General features: G+C 39.6%; 1 protein-coding gene across 1 annotated transcript in view; it reads left to right on the top strand.

Annotated features, from left to right (window-relative positions):
• The window catches only part of si:dkey-237h12.3 (teneurin-3), a 191,712-nt gene that overhangs the window by 60,222 nt on the left and 106,039 nt on the right, over positions 1–25,451 (top strand). The window lies entirely within an intron of this gene.

The following is a 25,451-nucleotide window of genomic DNA, read 5'->3' as shown; positions in this document are numbered from 1 at the left end:
CTAGTTGTTCAGTTCATTCCTCCTGCGCAAAGTTTTGGTTAACATGAGTAACTAGTGAGAAGAGCTATCACATTACATCACACGTTGCATAATGCCTGTGCATGATTCAGTATGCACTGGACTTTTCTGATTAAAGATATTTTTTAGTCGTTAATGTTTATTTCCACTAAGCAAGATGGTGGTTATCATGAATAATGGAAAGAGGAGCCATTGCACTAACCATATGATGTGTGAATTTGCAAAGACTTTGATTCTTTGGATTATTTCTAAGCATTCTGTTATTAACCTACAAAGGGCTAGTTGACGTTATCTGGCAAAAGGAGCAAGTATTCAGGTAGGAAAGCATGCATGACATGGATCAATTTATTGTCTATGGGGATTATTTCTCGCAGTTTTGTATATTTTTATTGTGTACAGTGTTGGTAATGAAATGGTGAGAAGAGCCATTGCGTTAACTACAGTCTATGATAGTTTGTCAACATTGCACGAATAACTGCACATCACTGCACGCGCAGTGGACATTTTTGACGGCAGTTTATTTCAAGTTGTTTCTATTATGATGAGATTATGATGAGAAATTGTAAAGGAAACGGGAGTGCTGTGGATTTTTTCACTTTGTGGATTAAAAAAATAAGAATTGTGTTCAAGTTCCGAGTCTCGTGTCGAGTTAAAATACTTTGTAAAGAAAGCAGTCAACACGACGAGGAAGATTTTAGCAGGGTTATCCAAGCTGTTTATTTGGGGGCACGAGCCGAGTCCCGCTGTTATCAAAGAGACTATCCATGCGGCAGATTAATACAAATTAGTGAGCGGGCAACATAGGCAGGCTTTGATCAAAGGTGTGTACATTGCAATTCTGGGGTAGAGTCAAGTGTGGTAAGATATCACTGAATCCAATTATTATTATCAGACGACGGTTGGCGTTCCTGAAATTCTTGTTCCCAGATTGGTATCTTTTGCTTGCCTTTCCAGCTGCTCATTATGACACAGACTGTGCGGAGCGTGGGGGGAAGGTTGAACTTTTGTGCTGTCTTTTTATTTATGGCTGGCCCACTCATGAATTTGGCTTTATAGTCTTGAGATTTTATTGTTTCTTGAACTTAAGTACAGCAAAGAAGCAGGTATGGCTCTAGGATTTCTTGGACTCCCATATCCTGGTCAGGGTGTGAGCTCTGCACTAAGGGAAAAATATCTGACGAAATGACACCCCCTTAAAACTGTGTGTCTGTACAGTGCCTTAAGATACACATTCAGTTTGTTCCCTGACAACACTCCTAGCTCAAATAATGTTTCCCAATTGAAATGAAAGGAAATGTCATGAATCTATTCCAGCACCTCCTCCCCAAAACAATCATCTATTAAACCATATTTTGAGATTTATACATAAAACCGCTAGTTTAAAAATGGGACCGACCCAGGAAATTGGGAAACTTTGACCCAAATTTGTTGACTTGTCTTTCCAGCTGCTCATTATGACACAAACATTACGGAATGTGGAGGAAAGTTGGACTTTGGTGCTGCAATTCTTTGGGTTATTTTGTACAAAAACTTAGTTGTTTGTGCATGATCTTATGATCTAATTTCTAACCCATATTGGGTTGGTTTTCAACAGCATTTTTAAGGGTGTATTATTTAAAAAAAAAGTGGCTACGCCTCATTCTTCCCACACAATTACAACAAATGTATCACTTTACCATACTTCTTTAATACCTATCACCACTTGTTATGCGGGGATTTGGTGACATCTTGTAGTTCTCTCGAGAGTTACTGAAGAAGAATGAGATTTTTTTTTCTAGCAAATATTCAAAGATAGGGTCCATAGGGAATAAAAAACTGAATGGTGAATCCATAAATAGCAAAACACAAATAAGTGAGGGTTCACTGTACACTGTGCTGAATCCAGCAAAGCATAGCCCAGAATGTAAAAACAATTGTATTACTGTTGGTAGTATCCTTCCATTAAAGCAAGTTCATTGGCCATCATGGATTTTCCTAACTCGTTATGCAACGGCAAACGCACAGCTATCAAAAAGAAAACAATTTAAATTAAAGCAGCAAACAGCAACAAACGAGGCCCTCGTGCTCCCATTTTCCTGGCAAATCCCCAAAACGGTCATCAAATTTTGATGTTATGTTCCACCCACAATAATTGCCCACATTAATTGCAATTATAACTGTCTGGGATACTCTCTTCCGATCGGGGCATTTGGATGAACTCCCTAATAGGAAAAATATTATGAGTCTTGAATTATTCTAAAAATATCAGCTTTGACCTAACATGGCTGATTTCATATTTCATTTTATGGATAGTTCCTTGATATTTTTCCATGCGTCCTGATATATTAGACGTGTACACCCAATTTCACGTTAATCGGTGAAACTGGTCTAGGATACCTGTTTGGGATTAGGGCTGTTTTGGCTGGATTACCTTGATCAAAGTAGTAGTGCTGGAATGTGGATCTGTAAAGCTAATTTCGACCAAAATGGCTGACTTCCTGTTCAATCCCGGGTTTGGTTTCTTGAGACTTTTCAGGTTTCCTGTTTTGATCGACACCCCTTTTAAAGTCAATCGTTGAAACTAGTGTTTGGGTTAGGGCTGCTACTGACTGATGCTATTCTGAAAATTCATAAAATCTTCATCAGTAGTCTAGTCTCTTGCAAAAATGGGTGAATTTTCAATCATATTGAGATTACCATAAAGCTGATTCATTCTGGCAAGACTAATAAAACGGTCAAACTTTGACATAGAATCACAAACTACTCGTGAATCCGTAATAAATATGGAATCATAATCCACCAATTTGAGTGCATTGGCCTGTGAAGTTTCTATTTCAAAATGTAAAACTCACTTGTGGAGGAACAAGCTTCCTTCAGATTGAATAAAGCTGAATGGTTTCAGGGTGAAAAGTGTATTTCTCACTTTTAATGACGTTAGAGCCTGTCCTGTTCTGTTCAATCCTAACATCACTCTCTTTAATTGAAGTATATTTCATATTTCTATCTCATTATAAAGACTTTTCATCATCCTCGCTCTCTGTTATGACTGCAAATCAGATTTTAATTACTTTTCCCCTGAAAAGACAATTGAGGCTTTCAGGTGTGACTCTATCTTGTATATGTGCAATTTGATTCAGCAAAGCTTTAATTGAAATTCAAGATAAAAAAAGAAAGAAATGTGAGCGTTTCCGAGGTGGTGTCACTCTACAGCCAATTTCACACTCATGTGCACTCCAAAAACCCTATTAGAGTTGAATGTAATATCGTGAAATCATGAAATCCAACTTTAAGGAGCTGAACAATTTTTTTGATTTTCAATTTGTTTTTAGGGAATGTCATGGGACAAAAACAAACTGAAGCTTGCCCTAGCAAGCAACGAGTAGGATATCATACAAAAGTGCTGTATTTAAAAAGGCCCACTTCTATGTTTTTACACATCGTGATAGAATGCCTTCATGGTCACTGAAATAATTTAAAACTGGCACAAGTTAAAAATAAAAAACCTCTGAAAATAACTAGTGACAACATGTATTGTTTTAATTTTGTGGTCAAATAGAAATGTTTTGAAAGTTGAAAGGGTTAGGGTTAGGGTTACATTTTATTGTATCATAGTTGCTGGTTTTGTGTTGTGAAATAATACTGATTGTTCTAATATTTGCAGACATAAGCATAAGGAGAAATGACAACACTGATTTTGATGATGATTGATCGGAGTGTTTGGATATTGGACAATTTTTTTACATTACACATTTAAGACTCTCACACTACTCATGCAGACACCGCCAAGAACTGCGTGGCCTGTTGTGAGAGATATGTCATCATGTTCACCACATTGATAAAATTGGTAAGTGGTTGTTTACTTGTATAGTGCTTTTCCACCGGCCCTCGAAGTGCTTTGCACTGAATTTCTCGTTCATCTACTGATGATGCAGCATCAGGAGCAATTGGGGATTCAGTATCTTGCTCAAAGATACTTCAACATGGCCACAATGGCCATTGATCATACCCCCAACCTCTCTCAAAACCTCAATCACCGAGCCATGCCGCCCGCAAAATTGACAAGTTATAGTCATGGGATTTATTTACAATGCCATAAGAAAATTAAAAACAATGGTTCACTATAAATCCCATGAGTTCTGACTTGATGATACATATACGTACAAGGGGCAAGTCTTCAAAAATTGCTTCATTTTGTCACATGGAACATTGGTGTGGCACCAACATATTCAAGGTGGGGTACGTATGTATATTTACTCTAAATCTTGTCTTTCGTAACGGTTGCCAGCGGGGATTGGTCTCTGTGCACAGGTGAGAGAGTACAGTACTAAAAAAAGTTAGGTGTGGATAAGAATAGTGGTTAGCCTTGCTAGCTTTCTTACTTGCAGTGAGGAACAAGGTCAGCTGCGTAAAGTGAAGCTTCACCTTTGACGCCAAAATATTGTGTAGCAATACTCATTAATACAGCGTGAGGAGAATGTTTTACCCAAAAAAGAAATAGCACAGTCACAGGCAAAATATGCAAGACCATCTTAAAATACAATAAAAACACGCATAAAAATGAAAACTGTGAAACTGACAAAATGATTAATTTTTGGGAGCCCGGCTTTGATTTGTCTTGTTGCAGCACACCATTCATTCTATGGAGCACAAGATGAGTTCAGCCAGCTTGTTGAAGAGATTAAATGCACTGGCCAGACGAATAGTAACTCCATTCAGCGTAATGATGAGTTGAATATTCAATTAAAATATGTCTTTTACGTAAAACCAATTTGTAGCACCAAAAGGTTGGGGACCTGTTTATATTTGTAAGCACAAATAATCACATAGGGTGTATGCATTCACTAGAAGCTAATTTTACTTAGCTAATCTTGGCCTCCTACAACAATGCTGTTCTGTTTTGACATGATAGTACGATGTGCAGTCTGAATAATTTTTTTTTAAAAAACTCTGGGAATATTTGCTTATATTACCAATCTTTGATCCTAATCTGTGCAAAATAATATCTTAAAGTTTTCAAGTTATTAACGCCTTTACTTGTGAAAGACTAAAGCATCCAAAGACATGAGAAAAATATCCATGTATCGGTCGATACATTTCTATCCCACTGAGTTGCGCCAACAAGAAAATGGAGTTTCTGGTTTAACCTTTAACCACATTTTCACAGAGTGCAGCACATAACCAAAACACTAGTCCCGCAGGTCACGGCGACCATGTGTGTGTGTATATATATATGTGCGTGTATGTGCGTGTGTGTGTATATGTGTGTTGGGGTGGCGGTGGTGGTGGGGGGCAGCTAACACGGTAGATGGATGGATCTTCATGGATCATCGGGCGACAACATGTAGTCATTTCCTCCAAAAGAAAACTATTTCTCAAGGGTAGAAAACACAAACATGGCAAATGAGGACAGGAGCGTGTTCTTTAAACCTGACTAAAGTTTTAGTTTAATTTTTAATTTCAGATTGCAGTTTAGTTCGATATTTATTTTATTTATTAGTTAGTTTTTTATATTTTATTGAAACTATTAACTATTAAACATTCACACACACCTACGGACTATTTGGAGTGGTCATTCGGCCTGCCATGCGGGGTTTTGGGATGTGGGAGGAAACCGCAGCACCCTGAGCAAACCCACGCAAGCACGGGGAGAACATGCAAGCTCCACACAGGAATCAACTGAGTCAATTTATTTTTAATATTTGTTTCTTATTAGGGCGGCTCGGTGGCGCACTTGGGTAGCACGTCCGCCTCACAGTTAGGAGGGTGCGGGTTCGATTCCACCTCCGGCCCTCCCTGTGTGGAGTTTGCATGTTCTCCCCGGGCCCGCGTGGGTTTTCTCCGGGCACTCCGGTTTCCTCCCACATCCCAAAAACATGCTTGGTAGGCAGATTGAACACTCCAAATTGTCCCTAGGTGTGAGTGCGAGAGCGAGTGCAAATGGTTGTTTGTCTCTGTGTGCCCTGCGATTGGCTGGCAACCAGTTCAGGGTGTCCCCCGCCTACCGCCCGATGACGGCTGGGATAGGCTCCAGCACGCCCGCGACCCCAGTGGGGACTAAGCGGTACAGAAAATGGATGGATGGATGGATGTTTCTTATTATTATTCTGATTGGTGGCACAGTGGTCAACCGGCCGACCATGCACGTTTTTGGAAAGCGGAAGGAAACAAGAGTTCCGGAGGAGACCCCCCCCCCTTAGATATTTTCACATTTATAATTTCCAGTATTTTATGGTATGTACTTTTAATGTGGTTTTCTTTCCCTTTACTTTTTTTTAAACATAATTTTTATTTGGTCATTATAAGATATTTTTATATACTGTAATTTATCACAGGTAAAATATTATTTATTGGCAGAGGGAGCAGTAGTTATAGAAAAAATAACTATAACACTGTCAGATTGGCATTAATTTAACACTAGTTTTTATTTGTTGTACTGCATTACTTTATCCTGTACTTTTGTTAATATTTGGCCCCGCTCATGTAACTGAAAAAAGCCTCCTGTTTCACTTTTGTGATGACAATGCCATTAAATACTTAAAGACAACCGTTTTAAGGCAGATTTGGATGAGATCAGCTCATCAGTCACTAGCAGATTGTTGAATTAATGCGATTCAATGCGTTATTAAGCACATTTCAGTTAATGTGTCCATGATTAATGCATAATCTTCATTTGGCAGATACAGGAGGTTCTTATCTTCAGTACGAAGGCTTGCAATTTAGTTCCCTTAGTTCTAAATAACCAGCTATCTTTGTATTTTGAGCTGAGAGCAGAACTATAATCATTAGTTCATAGACAATGCATCTCGGTGGCATCCATCAAACAACTTTGAGGGAAAACGTACATTGCAAAAACTAAAATGTAACTAAAAATAAATATTTCAAATCAAATAGTCTTTGTGAGGATATAATCGAGCCAGGAAGATTTTATGTATGAGAATTGGGGAAAAATATAAAATGAAGAAATGTGAATGTAGTATACCGTTTTTTTCCATGTATAATGGCCAAAATTTAATTAATTTATTGTCCTAAAATCTGGGGTGCGCATTATACATGGGTACACATTTATTTTATTATTATTATTTTTTTTTATCCGTATAGCATACTGAGGCCGCCATTACAGATGCACTTTCTTCTCTGCTGTTCACTTCAAACACGCTCTAAACGAACACATTGCTCTCGTATCAGACGCTTGCTTGATTACCTGCTCGTTTGCTGTCACAATGTACCCTACACAAATCCGAAACATTTCTTCGATATTGAGTTTGCTAGCGCATGCGCAGTGATACTGACCGGCAGAATAACATCCGGTTGTTCCCAAAGATGATCTTTTTTCTGAAACAATTTTACGTTTACGGACTTAAGTAGGAGTCAAAATTTGGGTGCGTAGTATACATGGGTACAGCCTTTTTTCCAGCATCAACATGCCATTTTTAGGGTGCGTATTATACATGGGGGCGCATTATACATGGAAAAAAACGGTAGTCTTCTTTGGGAAAACTGTGCATCCAGTGCTGTAAGAATTACAGTAGTCTTTCTGCGCCTCATGCACCTGACTCTTTGGCAATAAATTCTTATCTTTATAACAACAAATATCTTGCAACAAGCTACTTCAGAAATCTGGTTGATCATTGGTTTTTGTTTAACAAAGTTAAGATTTACATGGGAAAAAATGAGTCGGCTAATATGAACCGTTAATAACTGTAATTCAAGAGCATAAATCTGTAGATCGTTGTACATTTTCTGTTAAAACAGTATCTTACTCTATAAATAAAATAAAATGTTCATCCCTGCATGCAAATTAAGAGTTGATGCTTGGTTAAGAATAACAAACTAATTCAACAGTATAAAGCAGTTTGGATAATAGATAGATAGATGGATGGATGGATGGATGGATGGATGGATGGATGGATGGATGGAGAGGGGAGGGAGGGATGGAAAATAGTATTTTCTGTCAAGCGGTGAAGGTGTCACGTGCCGTGCCAGAGCACGCTCGGCCGACAACTTCACTCAGCCACACCCCTTTCGTTACCGTAATGCCTGCTCCCTCTCGTTGTCTCGTGTATTTAAACCCTGCCCGTGTGTTCCCCCTTGTCGGTGTCTACTGTTGTGTTCCATTCCTGTCCGCGCCCAGTGTTCCTGTCATCTGGTTTCCCCCCGGTCTTGTCTGGAGGCTCACGGTCAGAATTTTATCCTTGTCTAAGTGGACTTCTGTCTGTCGCTCGGTCTGTCTGTTTGCTGTCCGTGAGTCTCTATCCCGTCTGTGTCTTCGGTTCCCCACCTACCTCCCTTCCAACTCCCTTTCCCTTCAAGAAATCCTGGTTTAAGATGCATTTGGTCGCCCTGGCTCAAATCATTCCTGACAGAAGGTAGGCACTGGTTTCTTTCACCGCTTGACAGAAAAATATCCAATTTCTTTTGTGTAATTGCCTTGCATTAAAATTAACGCTGGGAGTTTTGGCAAAAACAAGTTAGTCTAGATGGGAACACCAGAAATGTAACCACTTTTTCAATATTGCTCTGTTTACCCGTCACTACTTCAGGTACACTGTAATCTCCTGCTATAAGACAAGCGAACAGTGAGGCAGGCATACGTGTGCATTTATGATACGCTTCATGAAGCACAAGAATGTACACAATTTAAGTAAAATACAAGAATTGTTAAAATACAGGGCAGCCGTGGTTCAGGGGGTAGCGCAGGTGGTCCAGTAACTGAAGGGCCAGCTGCTCGAATGCCCGAGTTACAATTTATTCATCGTGGACGCTTTGACTGGGTTCCAGAAATTAAAGCATAATTATTATGACGAAGCAGATCTAAGACAGACGCACGGGCCGGCAAGTGGTTAGGAAGGTAGTTGGTTGGTAGGTAGGTAGGATGAAAGGTAGATCGAGAAGATGTGACCTTCCATTCATAATGTCATAAATAAGACACAATAATAGGTCTGGTGTCATGACACACGTTTCACATCTTGGGGTTTACATAAACCGCCCTTTCCGTGCGATTGGCATCTAAATAATGAATACCCTGTCACTCGCTGTAATCCTTCAGCTACCACAACCCCCCCCATCGTCCCCCTCTCAAGAGGAGTTCAAAATCAGAGAGAGCACTTATTCTCATTCGACAGCCAGCATTCAAAACAAAAAGTGCTTTCACCCTGCAAAAATAACATTCTTGTCCTCTGTGTCTAGTTTAAGTTGTGCACCAAAATATAGTACGTTATGTTAATCAAGTTGGGTTTACATGAGCTACTGCAGATCTCAGCAGTCCAAAAAATTTACAATTACTTTTATTGTGCAGTTAACCCACACATTTGGGTTTCAGCATTTGTGAATTTGCCTATTCACCTATTGGCTATTTTTTTCATTTTTTATTTTATCACCAATCTTATTTTATTGATGTTTTCTTTTTAGATGTTATGTTTTTTTTTGTCAGAACCCTGGCCTTAGGCATCAGGTGCTAATTAACATACAAGCTACATTAACAGTAAAAGGCACCTTTCAGCCATCTGTGATGGATGACAAACGGGCAAAAAAAAAGAAGGAATGGAAGAGAGAAGTGAGCACTTATGAAAGGTGGCCTTAATTAGACGGAATGCTCGCCCGCTTGGAGAATTTTCTCATGTTCTTCCGGGATGGGAGGGGAAAAAAGCTACACTGATGAGCGCCTATCTGTTTAAGTGGCCTTTTATTGAGGGATAAAAAGCTCCCTTTTGCCGCTGTTCCTATCCACTGCCTCACAACACCATTATGGAAGAAGTGAAGGTGGTCAGGACATGGGAACCAAGGATTTCTCAACAAATGATGCCGATATTCTGTAAATGGGATGCTAAATGCAATTGAATCAGTACTCCATGGACAGCAGCAATTATGGTGGATAATAGTACCGTAATTTTCGGATTATAAATCTTGTTTTTTTTCATAGTTTGCACAATATACCCCTTATACAGAGGAGTGACTTATATGTAAATTCTTTCACAAATTGAAAAAAAAAAAAAAAAAAAAAAAAGTGAAACCGCGATGTAGCAAGGGATTACTGTAATTTGAATTTCAAGTGACCTCAGCGGCGCGGCAGTTGTTTACATAAACATACTACCGGCATCATTAGCGGCTTTGTTTCTAAGTGACACGGAGGACGAAGACTTTGAAGGATTTAAGGATTTGGAGTGACACAGAAGGTTTGAAAAACTATGGCTTATGGCTTTTACCCACGCCTGGTCCTACTCTCCGGAGCTCTCTTTCACTTCCATGGATTGAAGTCGGGGGCTGGCGGTCAGCCGGGTGGCTGTCCAGGGACGGCGGATGGGGCTCGGACAATGCTTTTATGCACGCCCGGTCCTACTCTACCGAGCTGTCTTTCACCTCCGTGGATGGAAGTCGGGGGCCGGCGCTTGGCCGGGTGGCTGTCCGGGGACGGTGGATGGGGCTCGGTCACGGCTTTTACGCACGCCCGGTCCTATTCTATGGATCTCTCTTCCACCTCTGTGGCTGGAAGTCCACGCCGCCACACGCCTGGAAGTTTGTTTTGTTAAATAAAGAGCCATTTACCAAACCCACGTCTTTCCTTGTACTTTGTTAACGCTACAATATAGTTATATAGTAAGTTCTGTGGAATAACGACGATGCTGATGTCAGGGCGCACGCGCGGCGTTGTTGACAAAGGACGAGGAATTTGATCGATGGATTTAATGATAGTTATTTGATATATCATTTATATACCGTTATATGGGCCTGTAGAATATTTTGAAGTGCAAGCGCCGTCAGCACCCATTGTTGACATAAAGGACAATCGATGGATTTAATGAATTGGAGTGACACAGATGGTTTTATAAACCATTTATTTATGTAATAGTTATTTGAATAACTCTTAATGTTACGTCAGGCCCGTTCTCAGCTCTTCGTTTCTGTTTATGTCACGTTAGCATACCTATCGTTTAGCCTGTTGTTGCTCGTTCACGTCTGTTCTTGGTGTTGGATTTTGTCGAATAAATTTCCCCCAAAATGCGATTTATACTCCGGAGCGACTTTTAATCCAATAAGTACGATATATTTTATATATCTCCTGTATCTGTCTGTCCTACGGTCTGTCAAGTCAATATATATAGTAGAATACGTTTGTGTGCGTGCATGTGTGTGGTTGAGTGTATGTGAGTGTGGTTGTGTGAATACTTGAAAGCTCCTGGGCTAGGGGGCATTTATTGAATACACTACAACATAACAAGAGAGTTAACAAGAAACCGGATTCAACCATATTTAGATGGAAGGAAATGAAGAAAAAAACAAGAGTCAATAGTTGAATCTTATTTCTCTGTTTTTTTTTTTCTTTAACTTTAATTCGGGTGAGTGACTCACTACATACAAAGACGTTGATAAAGTAGCAGAATTACCTCCCCACATCTCCATCGCTCTGCTTTTGAAGTAAACCTCCAATGTCATTTCTATAAAGAAGCAGCAAAAATTAGTACAGCAGAAGTCTTGATTTTTAAAGGTTTGATTATTGAGGATTTGTAAGAATACAACCAACCCCAGTGCTGTGTCAAGGGGTGAAAAAAAGACAGATATCAGTCCAGTCTTTCTTTATATTTTTCAAACTTTAAATAAAAGCTTGGTTATTAAATAAATAAACTCACCAATAAAATTATTGCCATATAACAAGAAACTGAATTAAGAGAGAACAAAAATGACTCAAGTTTTATCAATATTGTTTTAGATTGCTCAAAGTGTGTCCAATTCCCATCATGTAATAGGAAAGTTATTAAGGCAAGAGATTCACCTTTAATACTGTCTGTTTCATTCTTAGGCTACTTTGGATAAGACTGCTAAAACATCAGCACTAACCGAAAGTGACTGAGCAAACTCAGATTGATGGAGTTAATGGATGAAATCATTGTGTCACAGAGTTGTCCCCTTTCTCCCTGCCCTCCCGTTACTATTTATAGGCTGCACATGTCAGGGGGGGCCTTCATCCAGATGCTTTATGGTGCATATCAGATGCGGTATTATAGTTTTAAGCACATTCACCACGTCCGACTCAATCTCTGGAACTCTTTGTCAAGCCTGCTTGATTGTGAAATAATGGACACTTTTTTTTCTGGTGTCCTGCTGGCGGAGGACGTCAGGGCCAACAAATGGCTACGGATATAGATAAAAAAATGTGACACTCTTTGAAATGGAGTGAGAAGTTGTCGAGCCAAAGAGGGCAAATTCACAAATCCAGAAATTAACTTTCAACTGAGGTTATCGGCAGTCATTGTGTGATTGTCACTGCCGTGCTGATGACGGTCAAAAGGCCATTTGGATATCAACATATAAAAGATGCTTTTGTTTTCTCTTTCAAACATCAGAGAATAGGTCTCTTGTCAATAACATTGACATTTGTTAACCCGGGCCAACAGACTATCATCACAGCCATCAGATATTGTAGTTTGTCAGATATGTGCTGTGCACTCAGGCATTTTTGGTCAATTGATTAAAAGTGCCAGTCATGCTTTTTCATTTGGAACAAGAGGTCGGGTGAAAACAAATCGTAGTTTTTAGAGTTGCAAAGAAGCTGACTCCTGGCTGTGGCTCTTTTATATTGAAAGCAATCGGCACTGCCCCATGCATCTAATAATCTAAATACTTGAATTTGCATCATAAATCACAAGTGCAAGGTCTCTCTCTGACAATCCAGATTGTATCCAAGGCAAGATAAATTCACTGAGTCGAGGGATGTGATTGGAGAAACGCAGTAGAATCAGTGGGACTAACTTGAGTCAGCAGAGACACTGGAAATGGTGCAAACTCAGAGGATTGTGTAGGATCGGGTGATGGACATAGTGAGTAAGCCGACCAACCACAGACACTACGGTAGGGCTGAATGAAATTGGAGGATAATCAAATTGTGATTACCCCCCAAGATTGGAATTGCGAACATGCGGTTAGTTTTTCAAGGTTCATTCCCATTGTATTTTTTAACAAAAACAAGCGATATAATATTCTGTAGTAAACAATAACTTTATAAATACAAAATAAATGTTCATATAGGTTTGGCTTACACTAAATAAACACAGTTTATTTGATTCAATTAAAGCTGAACATGCTAAACACTTTGACTTGCTGTTTTTCATTTAGAGACTGATAAACAGTTGAGTATTTGTTTCTCAAATTGCAGCCTTCATGATTATAAAATTGCATTCTACTACATTGTAATGTTGATTTGAATTTGATGAATTGTTCAAGCTTACAATGCAGGCTCAGATTTTTCACTTGTATCGAGCAGTTAACTCAAATTAGCAGACTAACCAGAAACACAGACAACTCAGTTGACTCAGTTGGATTGCGCAACTGACTTGAGTTAGACTAGTTGGACTAACCAAAAACACTGTGGGTTCATCCTTTTTGGTTCACTGACTAGCGTACTCATTAGAAACACTGAAGTATATCTCATGACTTAACTCAAGTTGACATTGTCTATAAAAAATGTGATTGAGCCTTTCTCAATTGTGCACCTAATTATGAGATTGCAGGATTCAATGTCTTGTCTTCTGAATGCAGCTGGGAGGGAGGTGGACTCGTTTTTAAGATGCTCTAATACGCAGGTGTCGAAGTCAGGGCCGGGGGCCAGATACGGCCCGCCACGTCCTTTTAGTAGGCCCGCGAAGACAAATTGTGCATCCCATTTATGTCAATTCCAAAATTTCTAATTGTTTTCACTTTTTAAAAATAGTGCTATTGTTCGCAAGTTTTATTAACATTTTTTTTTTAATTTTTAAATGTTTGATTTGATTTCAATATTTTATTTTTAAATATTTGAATGGTCTTTATTAGTCTCTGTTAAGTAGTTATTCATCAGTGTGTTGTGTAGCCTATATTATGTATATACGTATACAATATGAGACGTTCATACATTCATTTGGGTTGACAATTTTAATGGCCCTTTTATAGCAAACTATGTCTATGATGCGGCCCGCGATAAAAATAAGTTTGACACCCCTGCTAATAGAAGGGGCCTGGATGAGTACCAGTGATGCCAGCAACGCATTAGAATATGACACGATGCCTTAATATATTAAAAACATTTTTTTGACAGTTTGGAACTGCATAGCAATTATTAATGACAGCCAAATCACAGAAAACAAACTGCCACTTACCATTCATTATCAAGTGGTAGTGCCATTAACTGCCTCTTGAGTACAGCAATGAGTGACATTTGACAATGCTTGAATAGGAATAAAATATTTTTCTATCACAGTATTTTGTCATGTATGTACATGAAAAAAGAATACCGTAATAAAATACAGGTGGAGACCTCATTCCTTGGTAAAGACACGGAAAACTACTGTACATTATATCGTAAGAAACTAAAAAGGGGAACTACAGTATTTTCCGCACCATAAGGCGCTTTGGGTTAAAAGGCGCAGACTCAATTTCAGGGGCTCTTCTGTACTTAATCCACACATAGGGCACACTTGATTAGGCGGCACATGCATGCCGTGACTTATGGTGAACAAAAAAAATATAGTACTGTGTTTATAGCTTGAAGTGAAGCATTTTGGGGCTTCACAAAAGGTACATTACATGTATTGTATTGTTGACAGTGTTAAAAAAACACTATCTCTACCTCAAGAAAAAATAAAAAAATACCTGGATTGCAGCACATTCAGGCTTAACAAGAAACACCCACGAAATGCTTTAAAAAGCATATTTATGTTAAATGAAGTCCAACAAATAAATAAAAATTAGTCGTTTCAGACCATTACCTGTGTGAGAACTCAGTTCTTGAGTAATCACCGTTACCAAGCACCAAGTCCACTAGTACTTTTAACACATACAATTTCCCCCAAAACTAATGAAAGTTTTTGAAAAACACCTTTACTATATCCCAATATAGCATTTTTTTTTTATCTTGCATGAAATTAGTGGCAATGTTTATTTTCTGTTCTTCTAACTTCTATTTCCTATCGTAAAATGGCCAATATAAGGCGGCCTGGTGTCGGCACAATTCACAAGTACCAATACTAAGAAATAAGGGTGTGCTGTGGAGTTTGTATTTTGGGATATTTTGACCAAATTTCGACAAAGGTTACCTTATCAAATGAGCTACGAGCACACTCGCAAAGGCCTGTTTCCTCCTTTGGGTTGAGTGGTTATGGGACTGGCATTGCTTGCTGCAAACGACATATAAAAGCTCTACATCTGCAAAAGCAGGCCAACTGTTTGCCAGTGTGCTGCTATACCTTGCAACGCTCCGTCTGGCTTGAAACAACAGTGTCATCTCTATTAGCTCAAGTGTTTACTCAGACAGCTTTCATCTTGGACACAGAGCGCGTCCCACTGCCGTGATTAATGCATCGCCACGGCGGAACAGGGCTCTCTCGACGCTCTTTGGTAAACTGCTCCCACCCCTATCCCCCTGCAGCCGCCAGCCTCTCCCGCCCGATCTTCTCTTTAATGTGCCTCGACAATGAAGAGATTGATAGTGATCATTATGCTGATCCCAAAGAGTAATGTCACGTCCCGGCGTGAGCCAAGCCACTTCATAATTCAAGCACCGCTGCGGGTCGCGCGAATGCTTCGTGACCGGCGACCACGAACAGCTGCGGCTGTGTCATGTTGAACCAGAGAGGCTGCCAGCCTCCTACCGCTGCGTCTTGCTATTTTGTTGGCGGATTAGCCATATTGGGGAAAAACAACGCAACACTGCGTAGCTTGTCTCCCAAAAGTTTTAGTGGCGTCTAAGTAGGCAGGTACGTATGTCGGTTAAATCTGTAGGTAGTAGGTGGGTAAAAGGATGGCTAGTAGGTAAAGGTAGGTCGGTAGGCAAATAGATGGAAGATCAGTATGGAGGTGCAAGAGATGGTTGACTAAAAGGGAGAGATGATTTCTCATTGGTTTTCCATACAATACGCCGCTCTTTGTGATGCTGTATCAAATCGCATCCCCTACAAAGTGGTTGTTGCTCACCCTCCTTTCCCCACTAGTGAGTCTCTCACCTTGACATTTTATAAGCCGGCGTAAACGACAACCCGAGGGTCACTCTGTATTTGCTTAGCCTTTCGCCCCGAGCCCTCATAGCCTGCTTCATTTGTTTATCTGTCTGTGTTTAGCCCACCCGGTCCCCAATCTTCTTACAGCTTAGCATTTAAATTGCTCGATCCGCCGCACGTTTTTAACACATTACATTGATGAAAAAAGTGCAATGCTAATCCCTGGGGGTGGCCGACCTTATCCGACTAAACACCTGACAATGAGAATCTGTTGTGCAACGGGAAAAAATGTGTCTAACTATACTTATTGACTTCCGATGTGGTAGCTAAAGGTTGGAATTCCAGTCTTGGAAGTATTTTGGACACTGACAATCATTGATATCTTATCTATTCTCTGTTTGTGAATTTAAACCCTATTTTTAGAACCTATCCGCAGGTATTTCTTGTATTTATTTATTTAGTTATTGAAAGTATTCCTCTAGTTTTGAACATTCATCAGTTATAAAATTAAATGCGATCTTAGTTGTGTAGTAGATCAGTAGGTAGAAATAGAAGATAGTAGGTAGGTAGGTATTATGTAGAAGGCATGGAGACAGGCCGCTCAGTATGTTGGTATGTTGGAAGGTAGATAATTGGTAGGTAAGATGTGGATAATTAGAAGTTCAATAACTAAGCAGGTGGATAGGTAGAGAGGGAGGGAGTGATCGAGGGGGGTGTAACTTGTAAGTAGGTAGGTAGGTCAGTATGTCAGTTGGCAGGTATAGGTAGAGAGGTAAAGGTTAGGTTGGTAGGAAGGTTGTCAGGTATTGTAGTTAGGTAAGGTAAGGTAGCTGGTTCGTTGGTAAACAGTGGGAATGTATGTATATATTAATACAATTAATATAGGCAATGACCTTGGGGCATCAGTTACAAGTTTGTTGTTGGTTGTATTTTTGTTAGGACTTGGTCCCCAATGTAGTTTTGCAATAACTGAGGTTGCAGTGTTTAGCATATTAGTCTTCGACAAGATACAAATCCAACCCCTGAATCTGTATTCATTTCTGTGGCATCCTCCTGACATCTGGCTCGGCTCCTCTACCTTTGGATGAAACAAGACACTTAGTCAATATAGGGAGCCATATGAATATGGAGATGCTCATATGGTTGCTTACCAAATCACAGGGATTACAATATTGACACGGCCTTGAATAAACATTGTGACAAGGTCAGAATTCACGGTGCCTTTAAAAAAAAAAAAATACTGTATATATTTGCACACTACGCTTTAGTACACATTTTTCTTAAGTCAAGCGCACCATATCACGCTCCGGTAGAATGATAATATTATGAAGGGGGATTAGCATAATTCAATGGTAAACACGGTGTGTGCGTGCGTGCCTGCGTGTGCGCGTGTGCCGGTGTGCGGGCGTGTGCGTGTCAGTGTGCATGTGTATGCGCATGCATGTTCTCAGAGTGCCCTCCTGTGATTAGCTGTGCTATCAGATTGTGTCCAGCATGGCAGATTGATGTTGACGGTGAATAAGTCTACCTAGACGTGCTACATTATGAGACTCACTCCCTTGTATAATGTGGATTCAGGAAGGCACGATTTCAGGCCACTTTATTATGGAGTTGCATTAGTAGGTAGGTTGATGTGTGTGGGTAAGTCCATAGGTTTAGTAGGAGGCAAGAAAATCAGTGACCAGAAGGTAAATAGGGAAGTTAGGTAAGGCAAGTAGGTAGGACAATCAGTCGGGTGGTGGGTGCAAAAATAGGCAAGTAACAAAGGTAGTTTGTTTGATAGGTAGGTTGTTAGGTGTTTTGAACATCACGTCATTCTTGTATGAGGGAAGCTCTTATTTTAAAGTGTGCATAAAAGCAGCAACTGACTTCACTTGACGGATAGACAACATGACAACGCCAAAGAGACATTTTTATCTTTAAAATGTACCTGTAGAGCTCAGGACAAATATATATGGTCTATCAAGAAAAACTGTCCAAATGAGGTTTTTGGTTATAATGATTGTATTCAAGCAAGCTTATAAGAGTTATCCGAACCTATTTGTCGAGATGCCCTGGAGGCAGCGATGTTGCCTGAAAGAGCCACAATGCTCCGGGGTTGAGTTGTCTTGGCTCGGCCGCCTCCTCAATGCAACACGGCGGTTTCTTGGTCATATTTTGATGAATCTGAATCTCTCTTGCAATTTTCCAGCGTCAATACCGATGGAAAGTAAATCAATAATTATATCTGAGTCTTGATGTCAAATGAGGAAGCAGGCAGGGCTGACACTGGTACAAAATACAAAAATACAAAAAGAGATTTACAGGCGTAGGGGAGCAACCTGGTATATCATTCAATAGTAAGTAGTGGATGCAAGGGACGGCCCAGTCAAGTACTTGACGTCACATCTGTTCCCAACACGGCATTGTCTTTACAAAATTGTTCCCTTTAACCTTCAAGACTTCAATGTGAGGTTTGCTTTTATATGAAGGTGAAGTGTTTTTTTTCACTGCATGTTCTAATGAAAAGTGGGCATTACTACTTGTAATGACTTGTAAAGTCTTTTTATTTTATTGGCTCTCATTATCTTGTGCGGGCGGTGCCGTGAACTGGAGATTCTACAAGACAAGCCAATAACAATAAGGCCAGCAAATGCAAACAGCTGGAATTCCTGTGTGCATTCCGACTGAAAACTGATCCCAGGCACAAGTGTGGCGGCGCCGCTGTATCAACATGTCTAATCCAAGCATATAGTGCACACGGCGCTCTCATACAATATTAATACTGGCCGAGGAACTTAGTGCAGGCAGCTGCTGACAATTGATGCTCACGCTCGGCCATATGCTGCCTTTCTCTCTAGCTCGCTTCTCGGTTGTCAGTCATCTCGGCCTTCTCATGATCCTAATTCTGATGGATGTATTCCAGTGTGAAATGAGTCACCCGGGCGTGAACGCCGACCAGCCTGCGTTCACATTTGGTGAGCGCCCATGTCTGTCAAAGGAGGCCCGCACCTCTGTTATCTAATTGGAGGCCGAGCCAATGTGATTAGAGGCAACCTGAAGGGCGGACGCTGTCTTTTGGGCTAGAGGCATGCTCAGTATGTGCGCTTGCTGCTAAGGGGTTGTCTCCAGAGTGTTTCTTCACAAACACATTTTTTTTTTTTATGCCAGAAGTTAAATTTACTGTCCAGCATGGCAGATAGATGTACCTGGATGCAGAGCATGGTGTTATTCTCTTATTATTAACGTGGAAGGCAACATTGCTGGCCTCTTTATGTAGGTGAGTAGGTATTTATGTAGGTCGTTTTGTTGGGCGGTGGGTATGGAGTAGGATCAATATGGAGTCAGATGAACAAGTCAATGTGGTTGGTAGGTAGGATGTAACCTGGTAGGTCGGTTGGAAAGCAGAAGGCAGGTGAGATATGTATGTAGTTCAGTCACTGGGTTGGACACTTTTTCTTATTTGTTATTGTGCTTTCATAAACTTTCAATATCACTGATTACTTTTGAGTCATAAAATAGTCAACTACATGTTTTCTGAAGATACAAATCACCATTTGTCTGTCTCACAAAAGGCAATTTCCCATCTAGAATAGTCATTCCCAACCAGAGGTACACATTCCCCCTGGGCCACGTAATCACATTGCAGGGGGTGCGTGTAAACATTTAATAATTTATTTTCCAGATCAATAACCTGTGGCATAGCCGTGTGTCAACTCAGTTATCTCATTAAAGTTCAGATGACTGATGAAAAGAAGACAAAACTGCTATGGTCGGTCTGAAAATTAGTCTTGTGTTCCTGACATTTAAAGTTTAAATGCCTGTTTAAAGTGGACTTATTCAAAGAAGCTCCATTTTTGTGTGCTGGTTAATTGTTGTTGTCAAAGGCGGCTTTATATATATATATATATATATATATATGTATATTCAAAAATAGAAAACAAGATTTCGATTAACAGAAAAATAAAATTCCAATTAATTTCGTACATTTTTAGGGAAAATTGCTGTATTGGGATATAAAGGTTGTTTTGTTTTCTAAATTGTCATTAGTTTTGTGGAAAATTATGTTATTATATACATGTAATATATGTGTTGGATGAATCGTGCATTGAGGGATGAAAGGAAATCTATATTTATGCTTGTTATTAAAAACTCTGGTGAGCTCGGTGTTGCATTTTCAGCCTTTCCGTTAAGTCGTGAGAGCAAACGGTGTAACGCGTCGAGCGGTAAGTGATGTTTGCTCGGGCGTGATGCTCATGGAGTGTACAAGTGCAGTCATGGAAGAGACTAAATGGAGAGAGGCTAGGCCCATAAAGCACCGCCGCTCGATCATGTAGCAGTCTGTACTCAGTGCTCAAATGCATTGCAACAGACACAGAAAACTCAAAATCACAGCTCACACATATCAACTTGTGGGCACCAGTGCATGAGAAAAATGCTTTTTTTTTAGATAGTAAAAGTAATTTAATCAATTTTTAGTTAGGAGGTTCAAAGAGCAATCCCGTCCTGAATATAATAGATGATGGTTTACCCAAGGAAATACAGGGCAAGTATCAATGATTATACTGATTACAATAAAAACCAATAACTACACTAATACTTTTTAGTTAATTGTTAGCAATACTGCAAGGTTCAGTACTAATGTGATACCAATTAAATACAGGACCAGTATACAAAAATCAATAGTTCATTTAATATCAGTGCTTTTGTGTCTTTTCCCGCAACGTTGGGTCTCAATACAACATCGTGATTCATTTGTTTGACTCAAAGATGTAGGCTGTTAAGAGTTAGCTTTCCGCACTAGCCTCCAACTACTTAGCTGCTTGCTCCAGATAGTTATGCTCACCTATGCAGTCCGAGTCTACCACGACATTGTTGCCAATTTGGCAAGAGAAACGCTCCGCTGATGTTGTTTTACAAGACGTGCAGCAGCTTATTCCTGGGACATAAGCAGAAGTGACAGAGAACTTGCCTTGCCAATGTGGCACTGAGAGCATTTTTTTTTATTTCCTTTTTTTTTTTTGAATTTAGTAACTCTAAATATACAAATATAAGAGCCAAGGAAAACAAATATAGATGCAAAGAAATATATTACACAAATATGTGAAGAAGAAGCACAGCAGGCACGCAGGCCACCAGAGGACCTTGTTACAAAATTGCAGGCCAACCACATCTGGTACTGACATCGGTATTGAATTTCTGTGAACAAAGAGTTTTCATTGCCAGTTGCTTTGACTCTTGTAAGCCAACGATTGGAGTTGATCACCTTTAAATTTGGTATATAACTGTTGGTGCGTCATCAAATTGGTAAATCTAATCTTTGGTATAAATTCTTAATAAAATGATGGCCACTATCAGATTCTGTTACATATCCTGTTATCGATACTCTTTAGTTAGTGGTGAACGATACTGCAATAATTCTAATCATTTGTAAAAATGGGACCACGACTGCTTACTAATACTATCAGCATATTAATAAATGGCTTTCCAGACTTTTCAAATTAGTTGTGTGTAATTCCTCAAGATTGGGTATTGCTAAAGTGGCATACGCCGACTGACTATGCTAACAAATGGGAACTTTGACAGTTTCCACTGTACATTAAGACTCCTTTGGATTATAATCAACAACTTCAACTCTCGGAAGAAAGTGCCTGTGGTTCACCCCAAACTTTTTTGCGTCGTAAATATGCGACTTTTAACGGTGCTTTACAATTTATTGTTGTGTCTCTTTTGTAGCGTTTATGAGGGAGTGCGCTATCAAGTGACGGATGTGCGAGCGTCCGCAGACAATTGCTTTCCCTTTGCTTTGAACAAGCAACATAAAAATGCCCCGCGGGGTTTTATCTTTAAAAAAAAGATAAATGTCCATGAAAATGATTACACTGGGGGAATTTGATCACAGCGGGCGTTATTATTGCCGCCTGCACTTCACTGGCTCATACATGTACATTAGAAAGAGCTTGCCGGTGGGTCAGGAGTTCAGTCGTAAATCTTTTCTAATGCACCAAAACTGTAGTAGCGCAAGAACATCAGTGTCATGTGTTATTTGCCCCCCCCCCCCCCCCCCCCCCCCCCCAAAAAAAATTACTGGGGCCCATGATGGCACCAGGAGCCAAAAGATCATTTGGGCTAATGGGCTGCTGCAAATGCATTCATTACTACCGCTAAATGGCTTTGATGAGGAGGCTGATAAAAGTTGATGAGGAAACTTTTTCTATTTTGTAATGATGATGCATCCCCATTTCTTTCCAGTGAGCCGGAAATGACAGATCAGCTTTCACCACTTCACATGATACTACCTTAGTCCACACTTGTTAACGTCTCGACAAATAAATAATCTATCAAATGTGACGTGAGCTAGGTTTCATCAAAATTCTATTTAACTTTATTATGTCCAATTCACAAATATGAAATGATTGATTCCTGATAATGTTAGATTTTAAATAAAACGGGCAGCCAGTATCCTTTTTTCAAATGCACTACTTATTGTAATAGGATGGTAATTTAGTTTCTGTATACCTGTTAAATGCTCAAAATCTGTCCTAAAGTTGAACTTTCTGACTTTTGGCCACCAGGTTTTTGGTGACTGTATCTAATTCATAGACATTATGCAGTATGGTATGTGCTGTATGGGAAAGGTCAGCAGCAATACTGTTGAACCCACAATTATTAGTACATATTTGGCGACTGTACTTAAATTATAAATGTTATATTGTATCAACAGAAGTGCAGCAATTATACCTCGCCTCAACACTTGAATCTACACTTGAACTATGTGACTTGTACTGTATTTTCCGGACTATAAGTCGCTCCGGAGTACAAGTCGCCCCAGCCATAAAATGCATAATAAAGCAGAAAAAAACCCATATAAATCACATTTTTGGGGGAACGTTATTTGACAAAATACAACACTAAAAACAGACATGAATTGGCAACAACAGGCTAAACGATACGGTATGCTATCGTTGCATAAACACAAACAAGGAACTGAGAGCGTGCCTGACGTAACATATTAACAGTTATTCAAATAACTAACGTAAATATAATGTTTACCAAACCCTCCGTGTCACTCCAAACCATTAAATACATCCGAATCTTCCTTTGTGTCACTTATAAACAACGCCACTGCTGACGCCGGAAGTACATGTGGTGCTGACGTCGGACTCACCGTCAGTTGCAGTTCCAATTAATAACTATAAATATAATAATATAATATAAATATAATAAATAACAAGCGTATCATACCATCCGTGTCACTCCAAATAATCCATTGAAACTTTCGTCCTCTGTGTCACTTATAAACAACTCCACTGACTCCGGAAGTTAGTGGAAGTCAGTGGATGTCAGACTCATCGTCAGTTGCAGTTCCAAGTATTCCACAGGCCTAGAGTGCCCTCATGCGGTTTAAAATGAAAATAACATGCAAAGTGATAAACTATACTAGTATGTAAGTAAGTAATGCGTTAATGATCAAGTAATAATGTGTTAATAATTTCACATATAAGTCGCTCCTGCTTATAAGTCGCACCCCCGGCCAAACTATGAAAAAAACCTGTGACTTTTAGTCCGGAAAATGGCCTAACTATCAGGCAACATGTATGCACTGACTGTAAACAAGTTATAAATGCCATTTGAACTGCATGAACAAGCAAGTTTGCATTTGGTATATATTAGTTTTAGCGAATGTGTGTTACTCTCTTAGCATATGGCATTGCATCAGTGGGCTGATTTAAGCAGCCTAGGGCAGATTGTCACAATAAGACTTTGTTCGCCAATGCTTTCCAGCTTTCCTCATATGTGTGTGTGTTACCCATGGAGACCAAGTGCAGGAGAGAAAAGTGTGTATAGGTTGGATGCCTCCTTGACAACAACACTTCGTGAGTAAAAATCAATGTCTGCCGAGCAAACCTCACAGCCGCCGCATGCACGCAAATAAGTGTTAAGGCACTATGTTCCGTGGAATGCAAGGTGGTCCGTTGTGCTGTAAACAAACGTTAGCGTCTGACTTTGTTGATTTTTATTCATATACGTATATTGATTAACATGCTATACAAGACTAAATTAAGAGTGACTACGGTAACGACGAGTGTGATTAATGATGTGTCACTTGAAAGACGTCTGTTGCATGGCTCCTCCAAAATTTTCATTAAAATTCAGGTCTGCCATTTTAGTTCGAAGCAAGTATGTAAGGGTCAATTTTGCTATTTCTAAGGATTTGAGTTTTTTCATCAATGATTACAGCTGGGCCTGCCACTGGAAGCAAGCAACATTATTTTGCTCAAGGCGATTGGGTACCGTGCAAGCTCATGCGTTTTGTGTGTGCGCCGTGAGCTGTATTGTGTTGCCGGTTGAGCGTGCAGCGTGGCCTCCAAGGACTTAGCGGCGGGTCTTCTACAACAACGGTCGTGCTGTGAGGCTTCTGGTGTGTGTTTGTGTAACGCAACATGTGCTCATGCGCACCATCTTCATTGTGCAGCAAAAAAACACACCCAGCTCGGCGGTTTAAGAGTAAAGCAACGATTGGCGCTATTATTATTCTGTGCTGGCTCCGCTCTACTCTGCTGCCAAGTGCATTGCAACTGTGGGCTATCAATTCGTTGCTCTCGCCACCGGGAAAACACTTTGGAAAGCAGAAGGAGTTTCACGCTGCATGCTGCGTGCTTTTCTTCTTCCAACTCTGAACGCATTTTTTTGGGTTTGTTTGCGAGCTGTTCTCTGGCAAGGAAGAGCAAGTGCTAATGTTTGAAGTCAATCAGCAAAAAAAACATGGGGGGACTGAGGGAATGGGAAGGGGTGTGATACAAAGGCACCAAATGCATATTTGTTCATTGTCGGTCATCAGCTTGAGTAACGTGTTAATAATAAATGACGCTAATGCATTCACTATACTGCAGTGCATTAAATACTTTATCTGCTGTAATACACTTGGAAAGTGTGTTAAAATGTTGAATCGTCTTATTGTCCTGAATATTTTTGTATTGAATTACCTTATATTACATAGTTTATTGACTAGAATGGATTCCCAAAACTTTTTTTACTTGCGGAAAGTATAATAACTGAAAACTTCATGCACGGTGTTACACATTCAGTGACCTCATCATTAGGTACACTTGCAATATCTAATGCAGTAAGGGACCAAACTGCAACTCTGAAACCAAACCAAACCAATATATATATATATATATATATATATATATATATATATATATATATATATATATATATATATATATATATATATATATGAGAGAGACAGAGAGAGAGAGAAAAATTGTTGAAATGAGAATATATATATATATACACACACACACGCGCGCACACACACACACTCACACACAATATATACATTTTAGGTCCAATCATTGCAATCAGAGAACATAATGTACTTTTTATTTCATTATTTATCCCTCATAGATTGATTATAATCAATTTTAAACTATGAAATGGTATTATTTCACTTTTTAAATGCACTTTTATATTTCATTAAAATTTGATCATTCACCAATAATGAAT

Source organism: Syngnathus typhle, linkage group LG1, assembly GCF_033458585.1.
Source record: "Syngnathus typhle isolate RoL2023-S1 ecotype Sweden linkage group LG1, RoL_Styp_1.0, whole genome shotgun sequence".
NCBI lineage: Eukaryota > Metazoa > Chordata > Actinopteri > Syngnathiformes > Syngnathidae > Syngnathus > Syngnathus typhle.
This window is presented reverse-complemented; position numbering and strand designations above follow the sequence as displayed.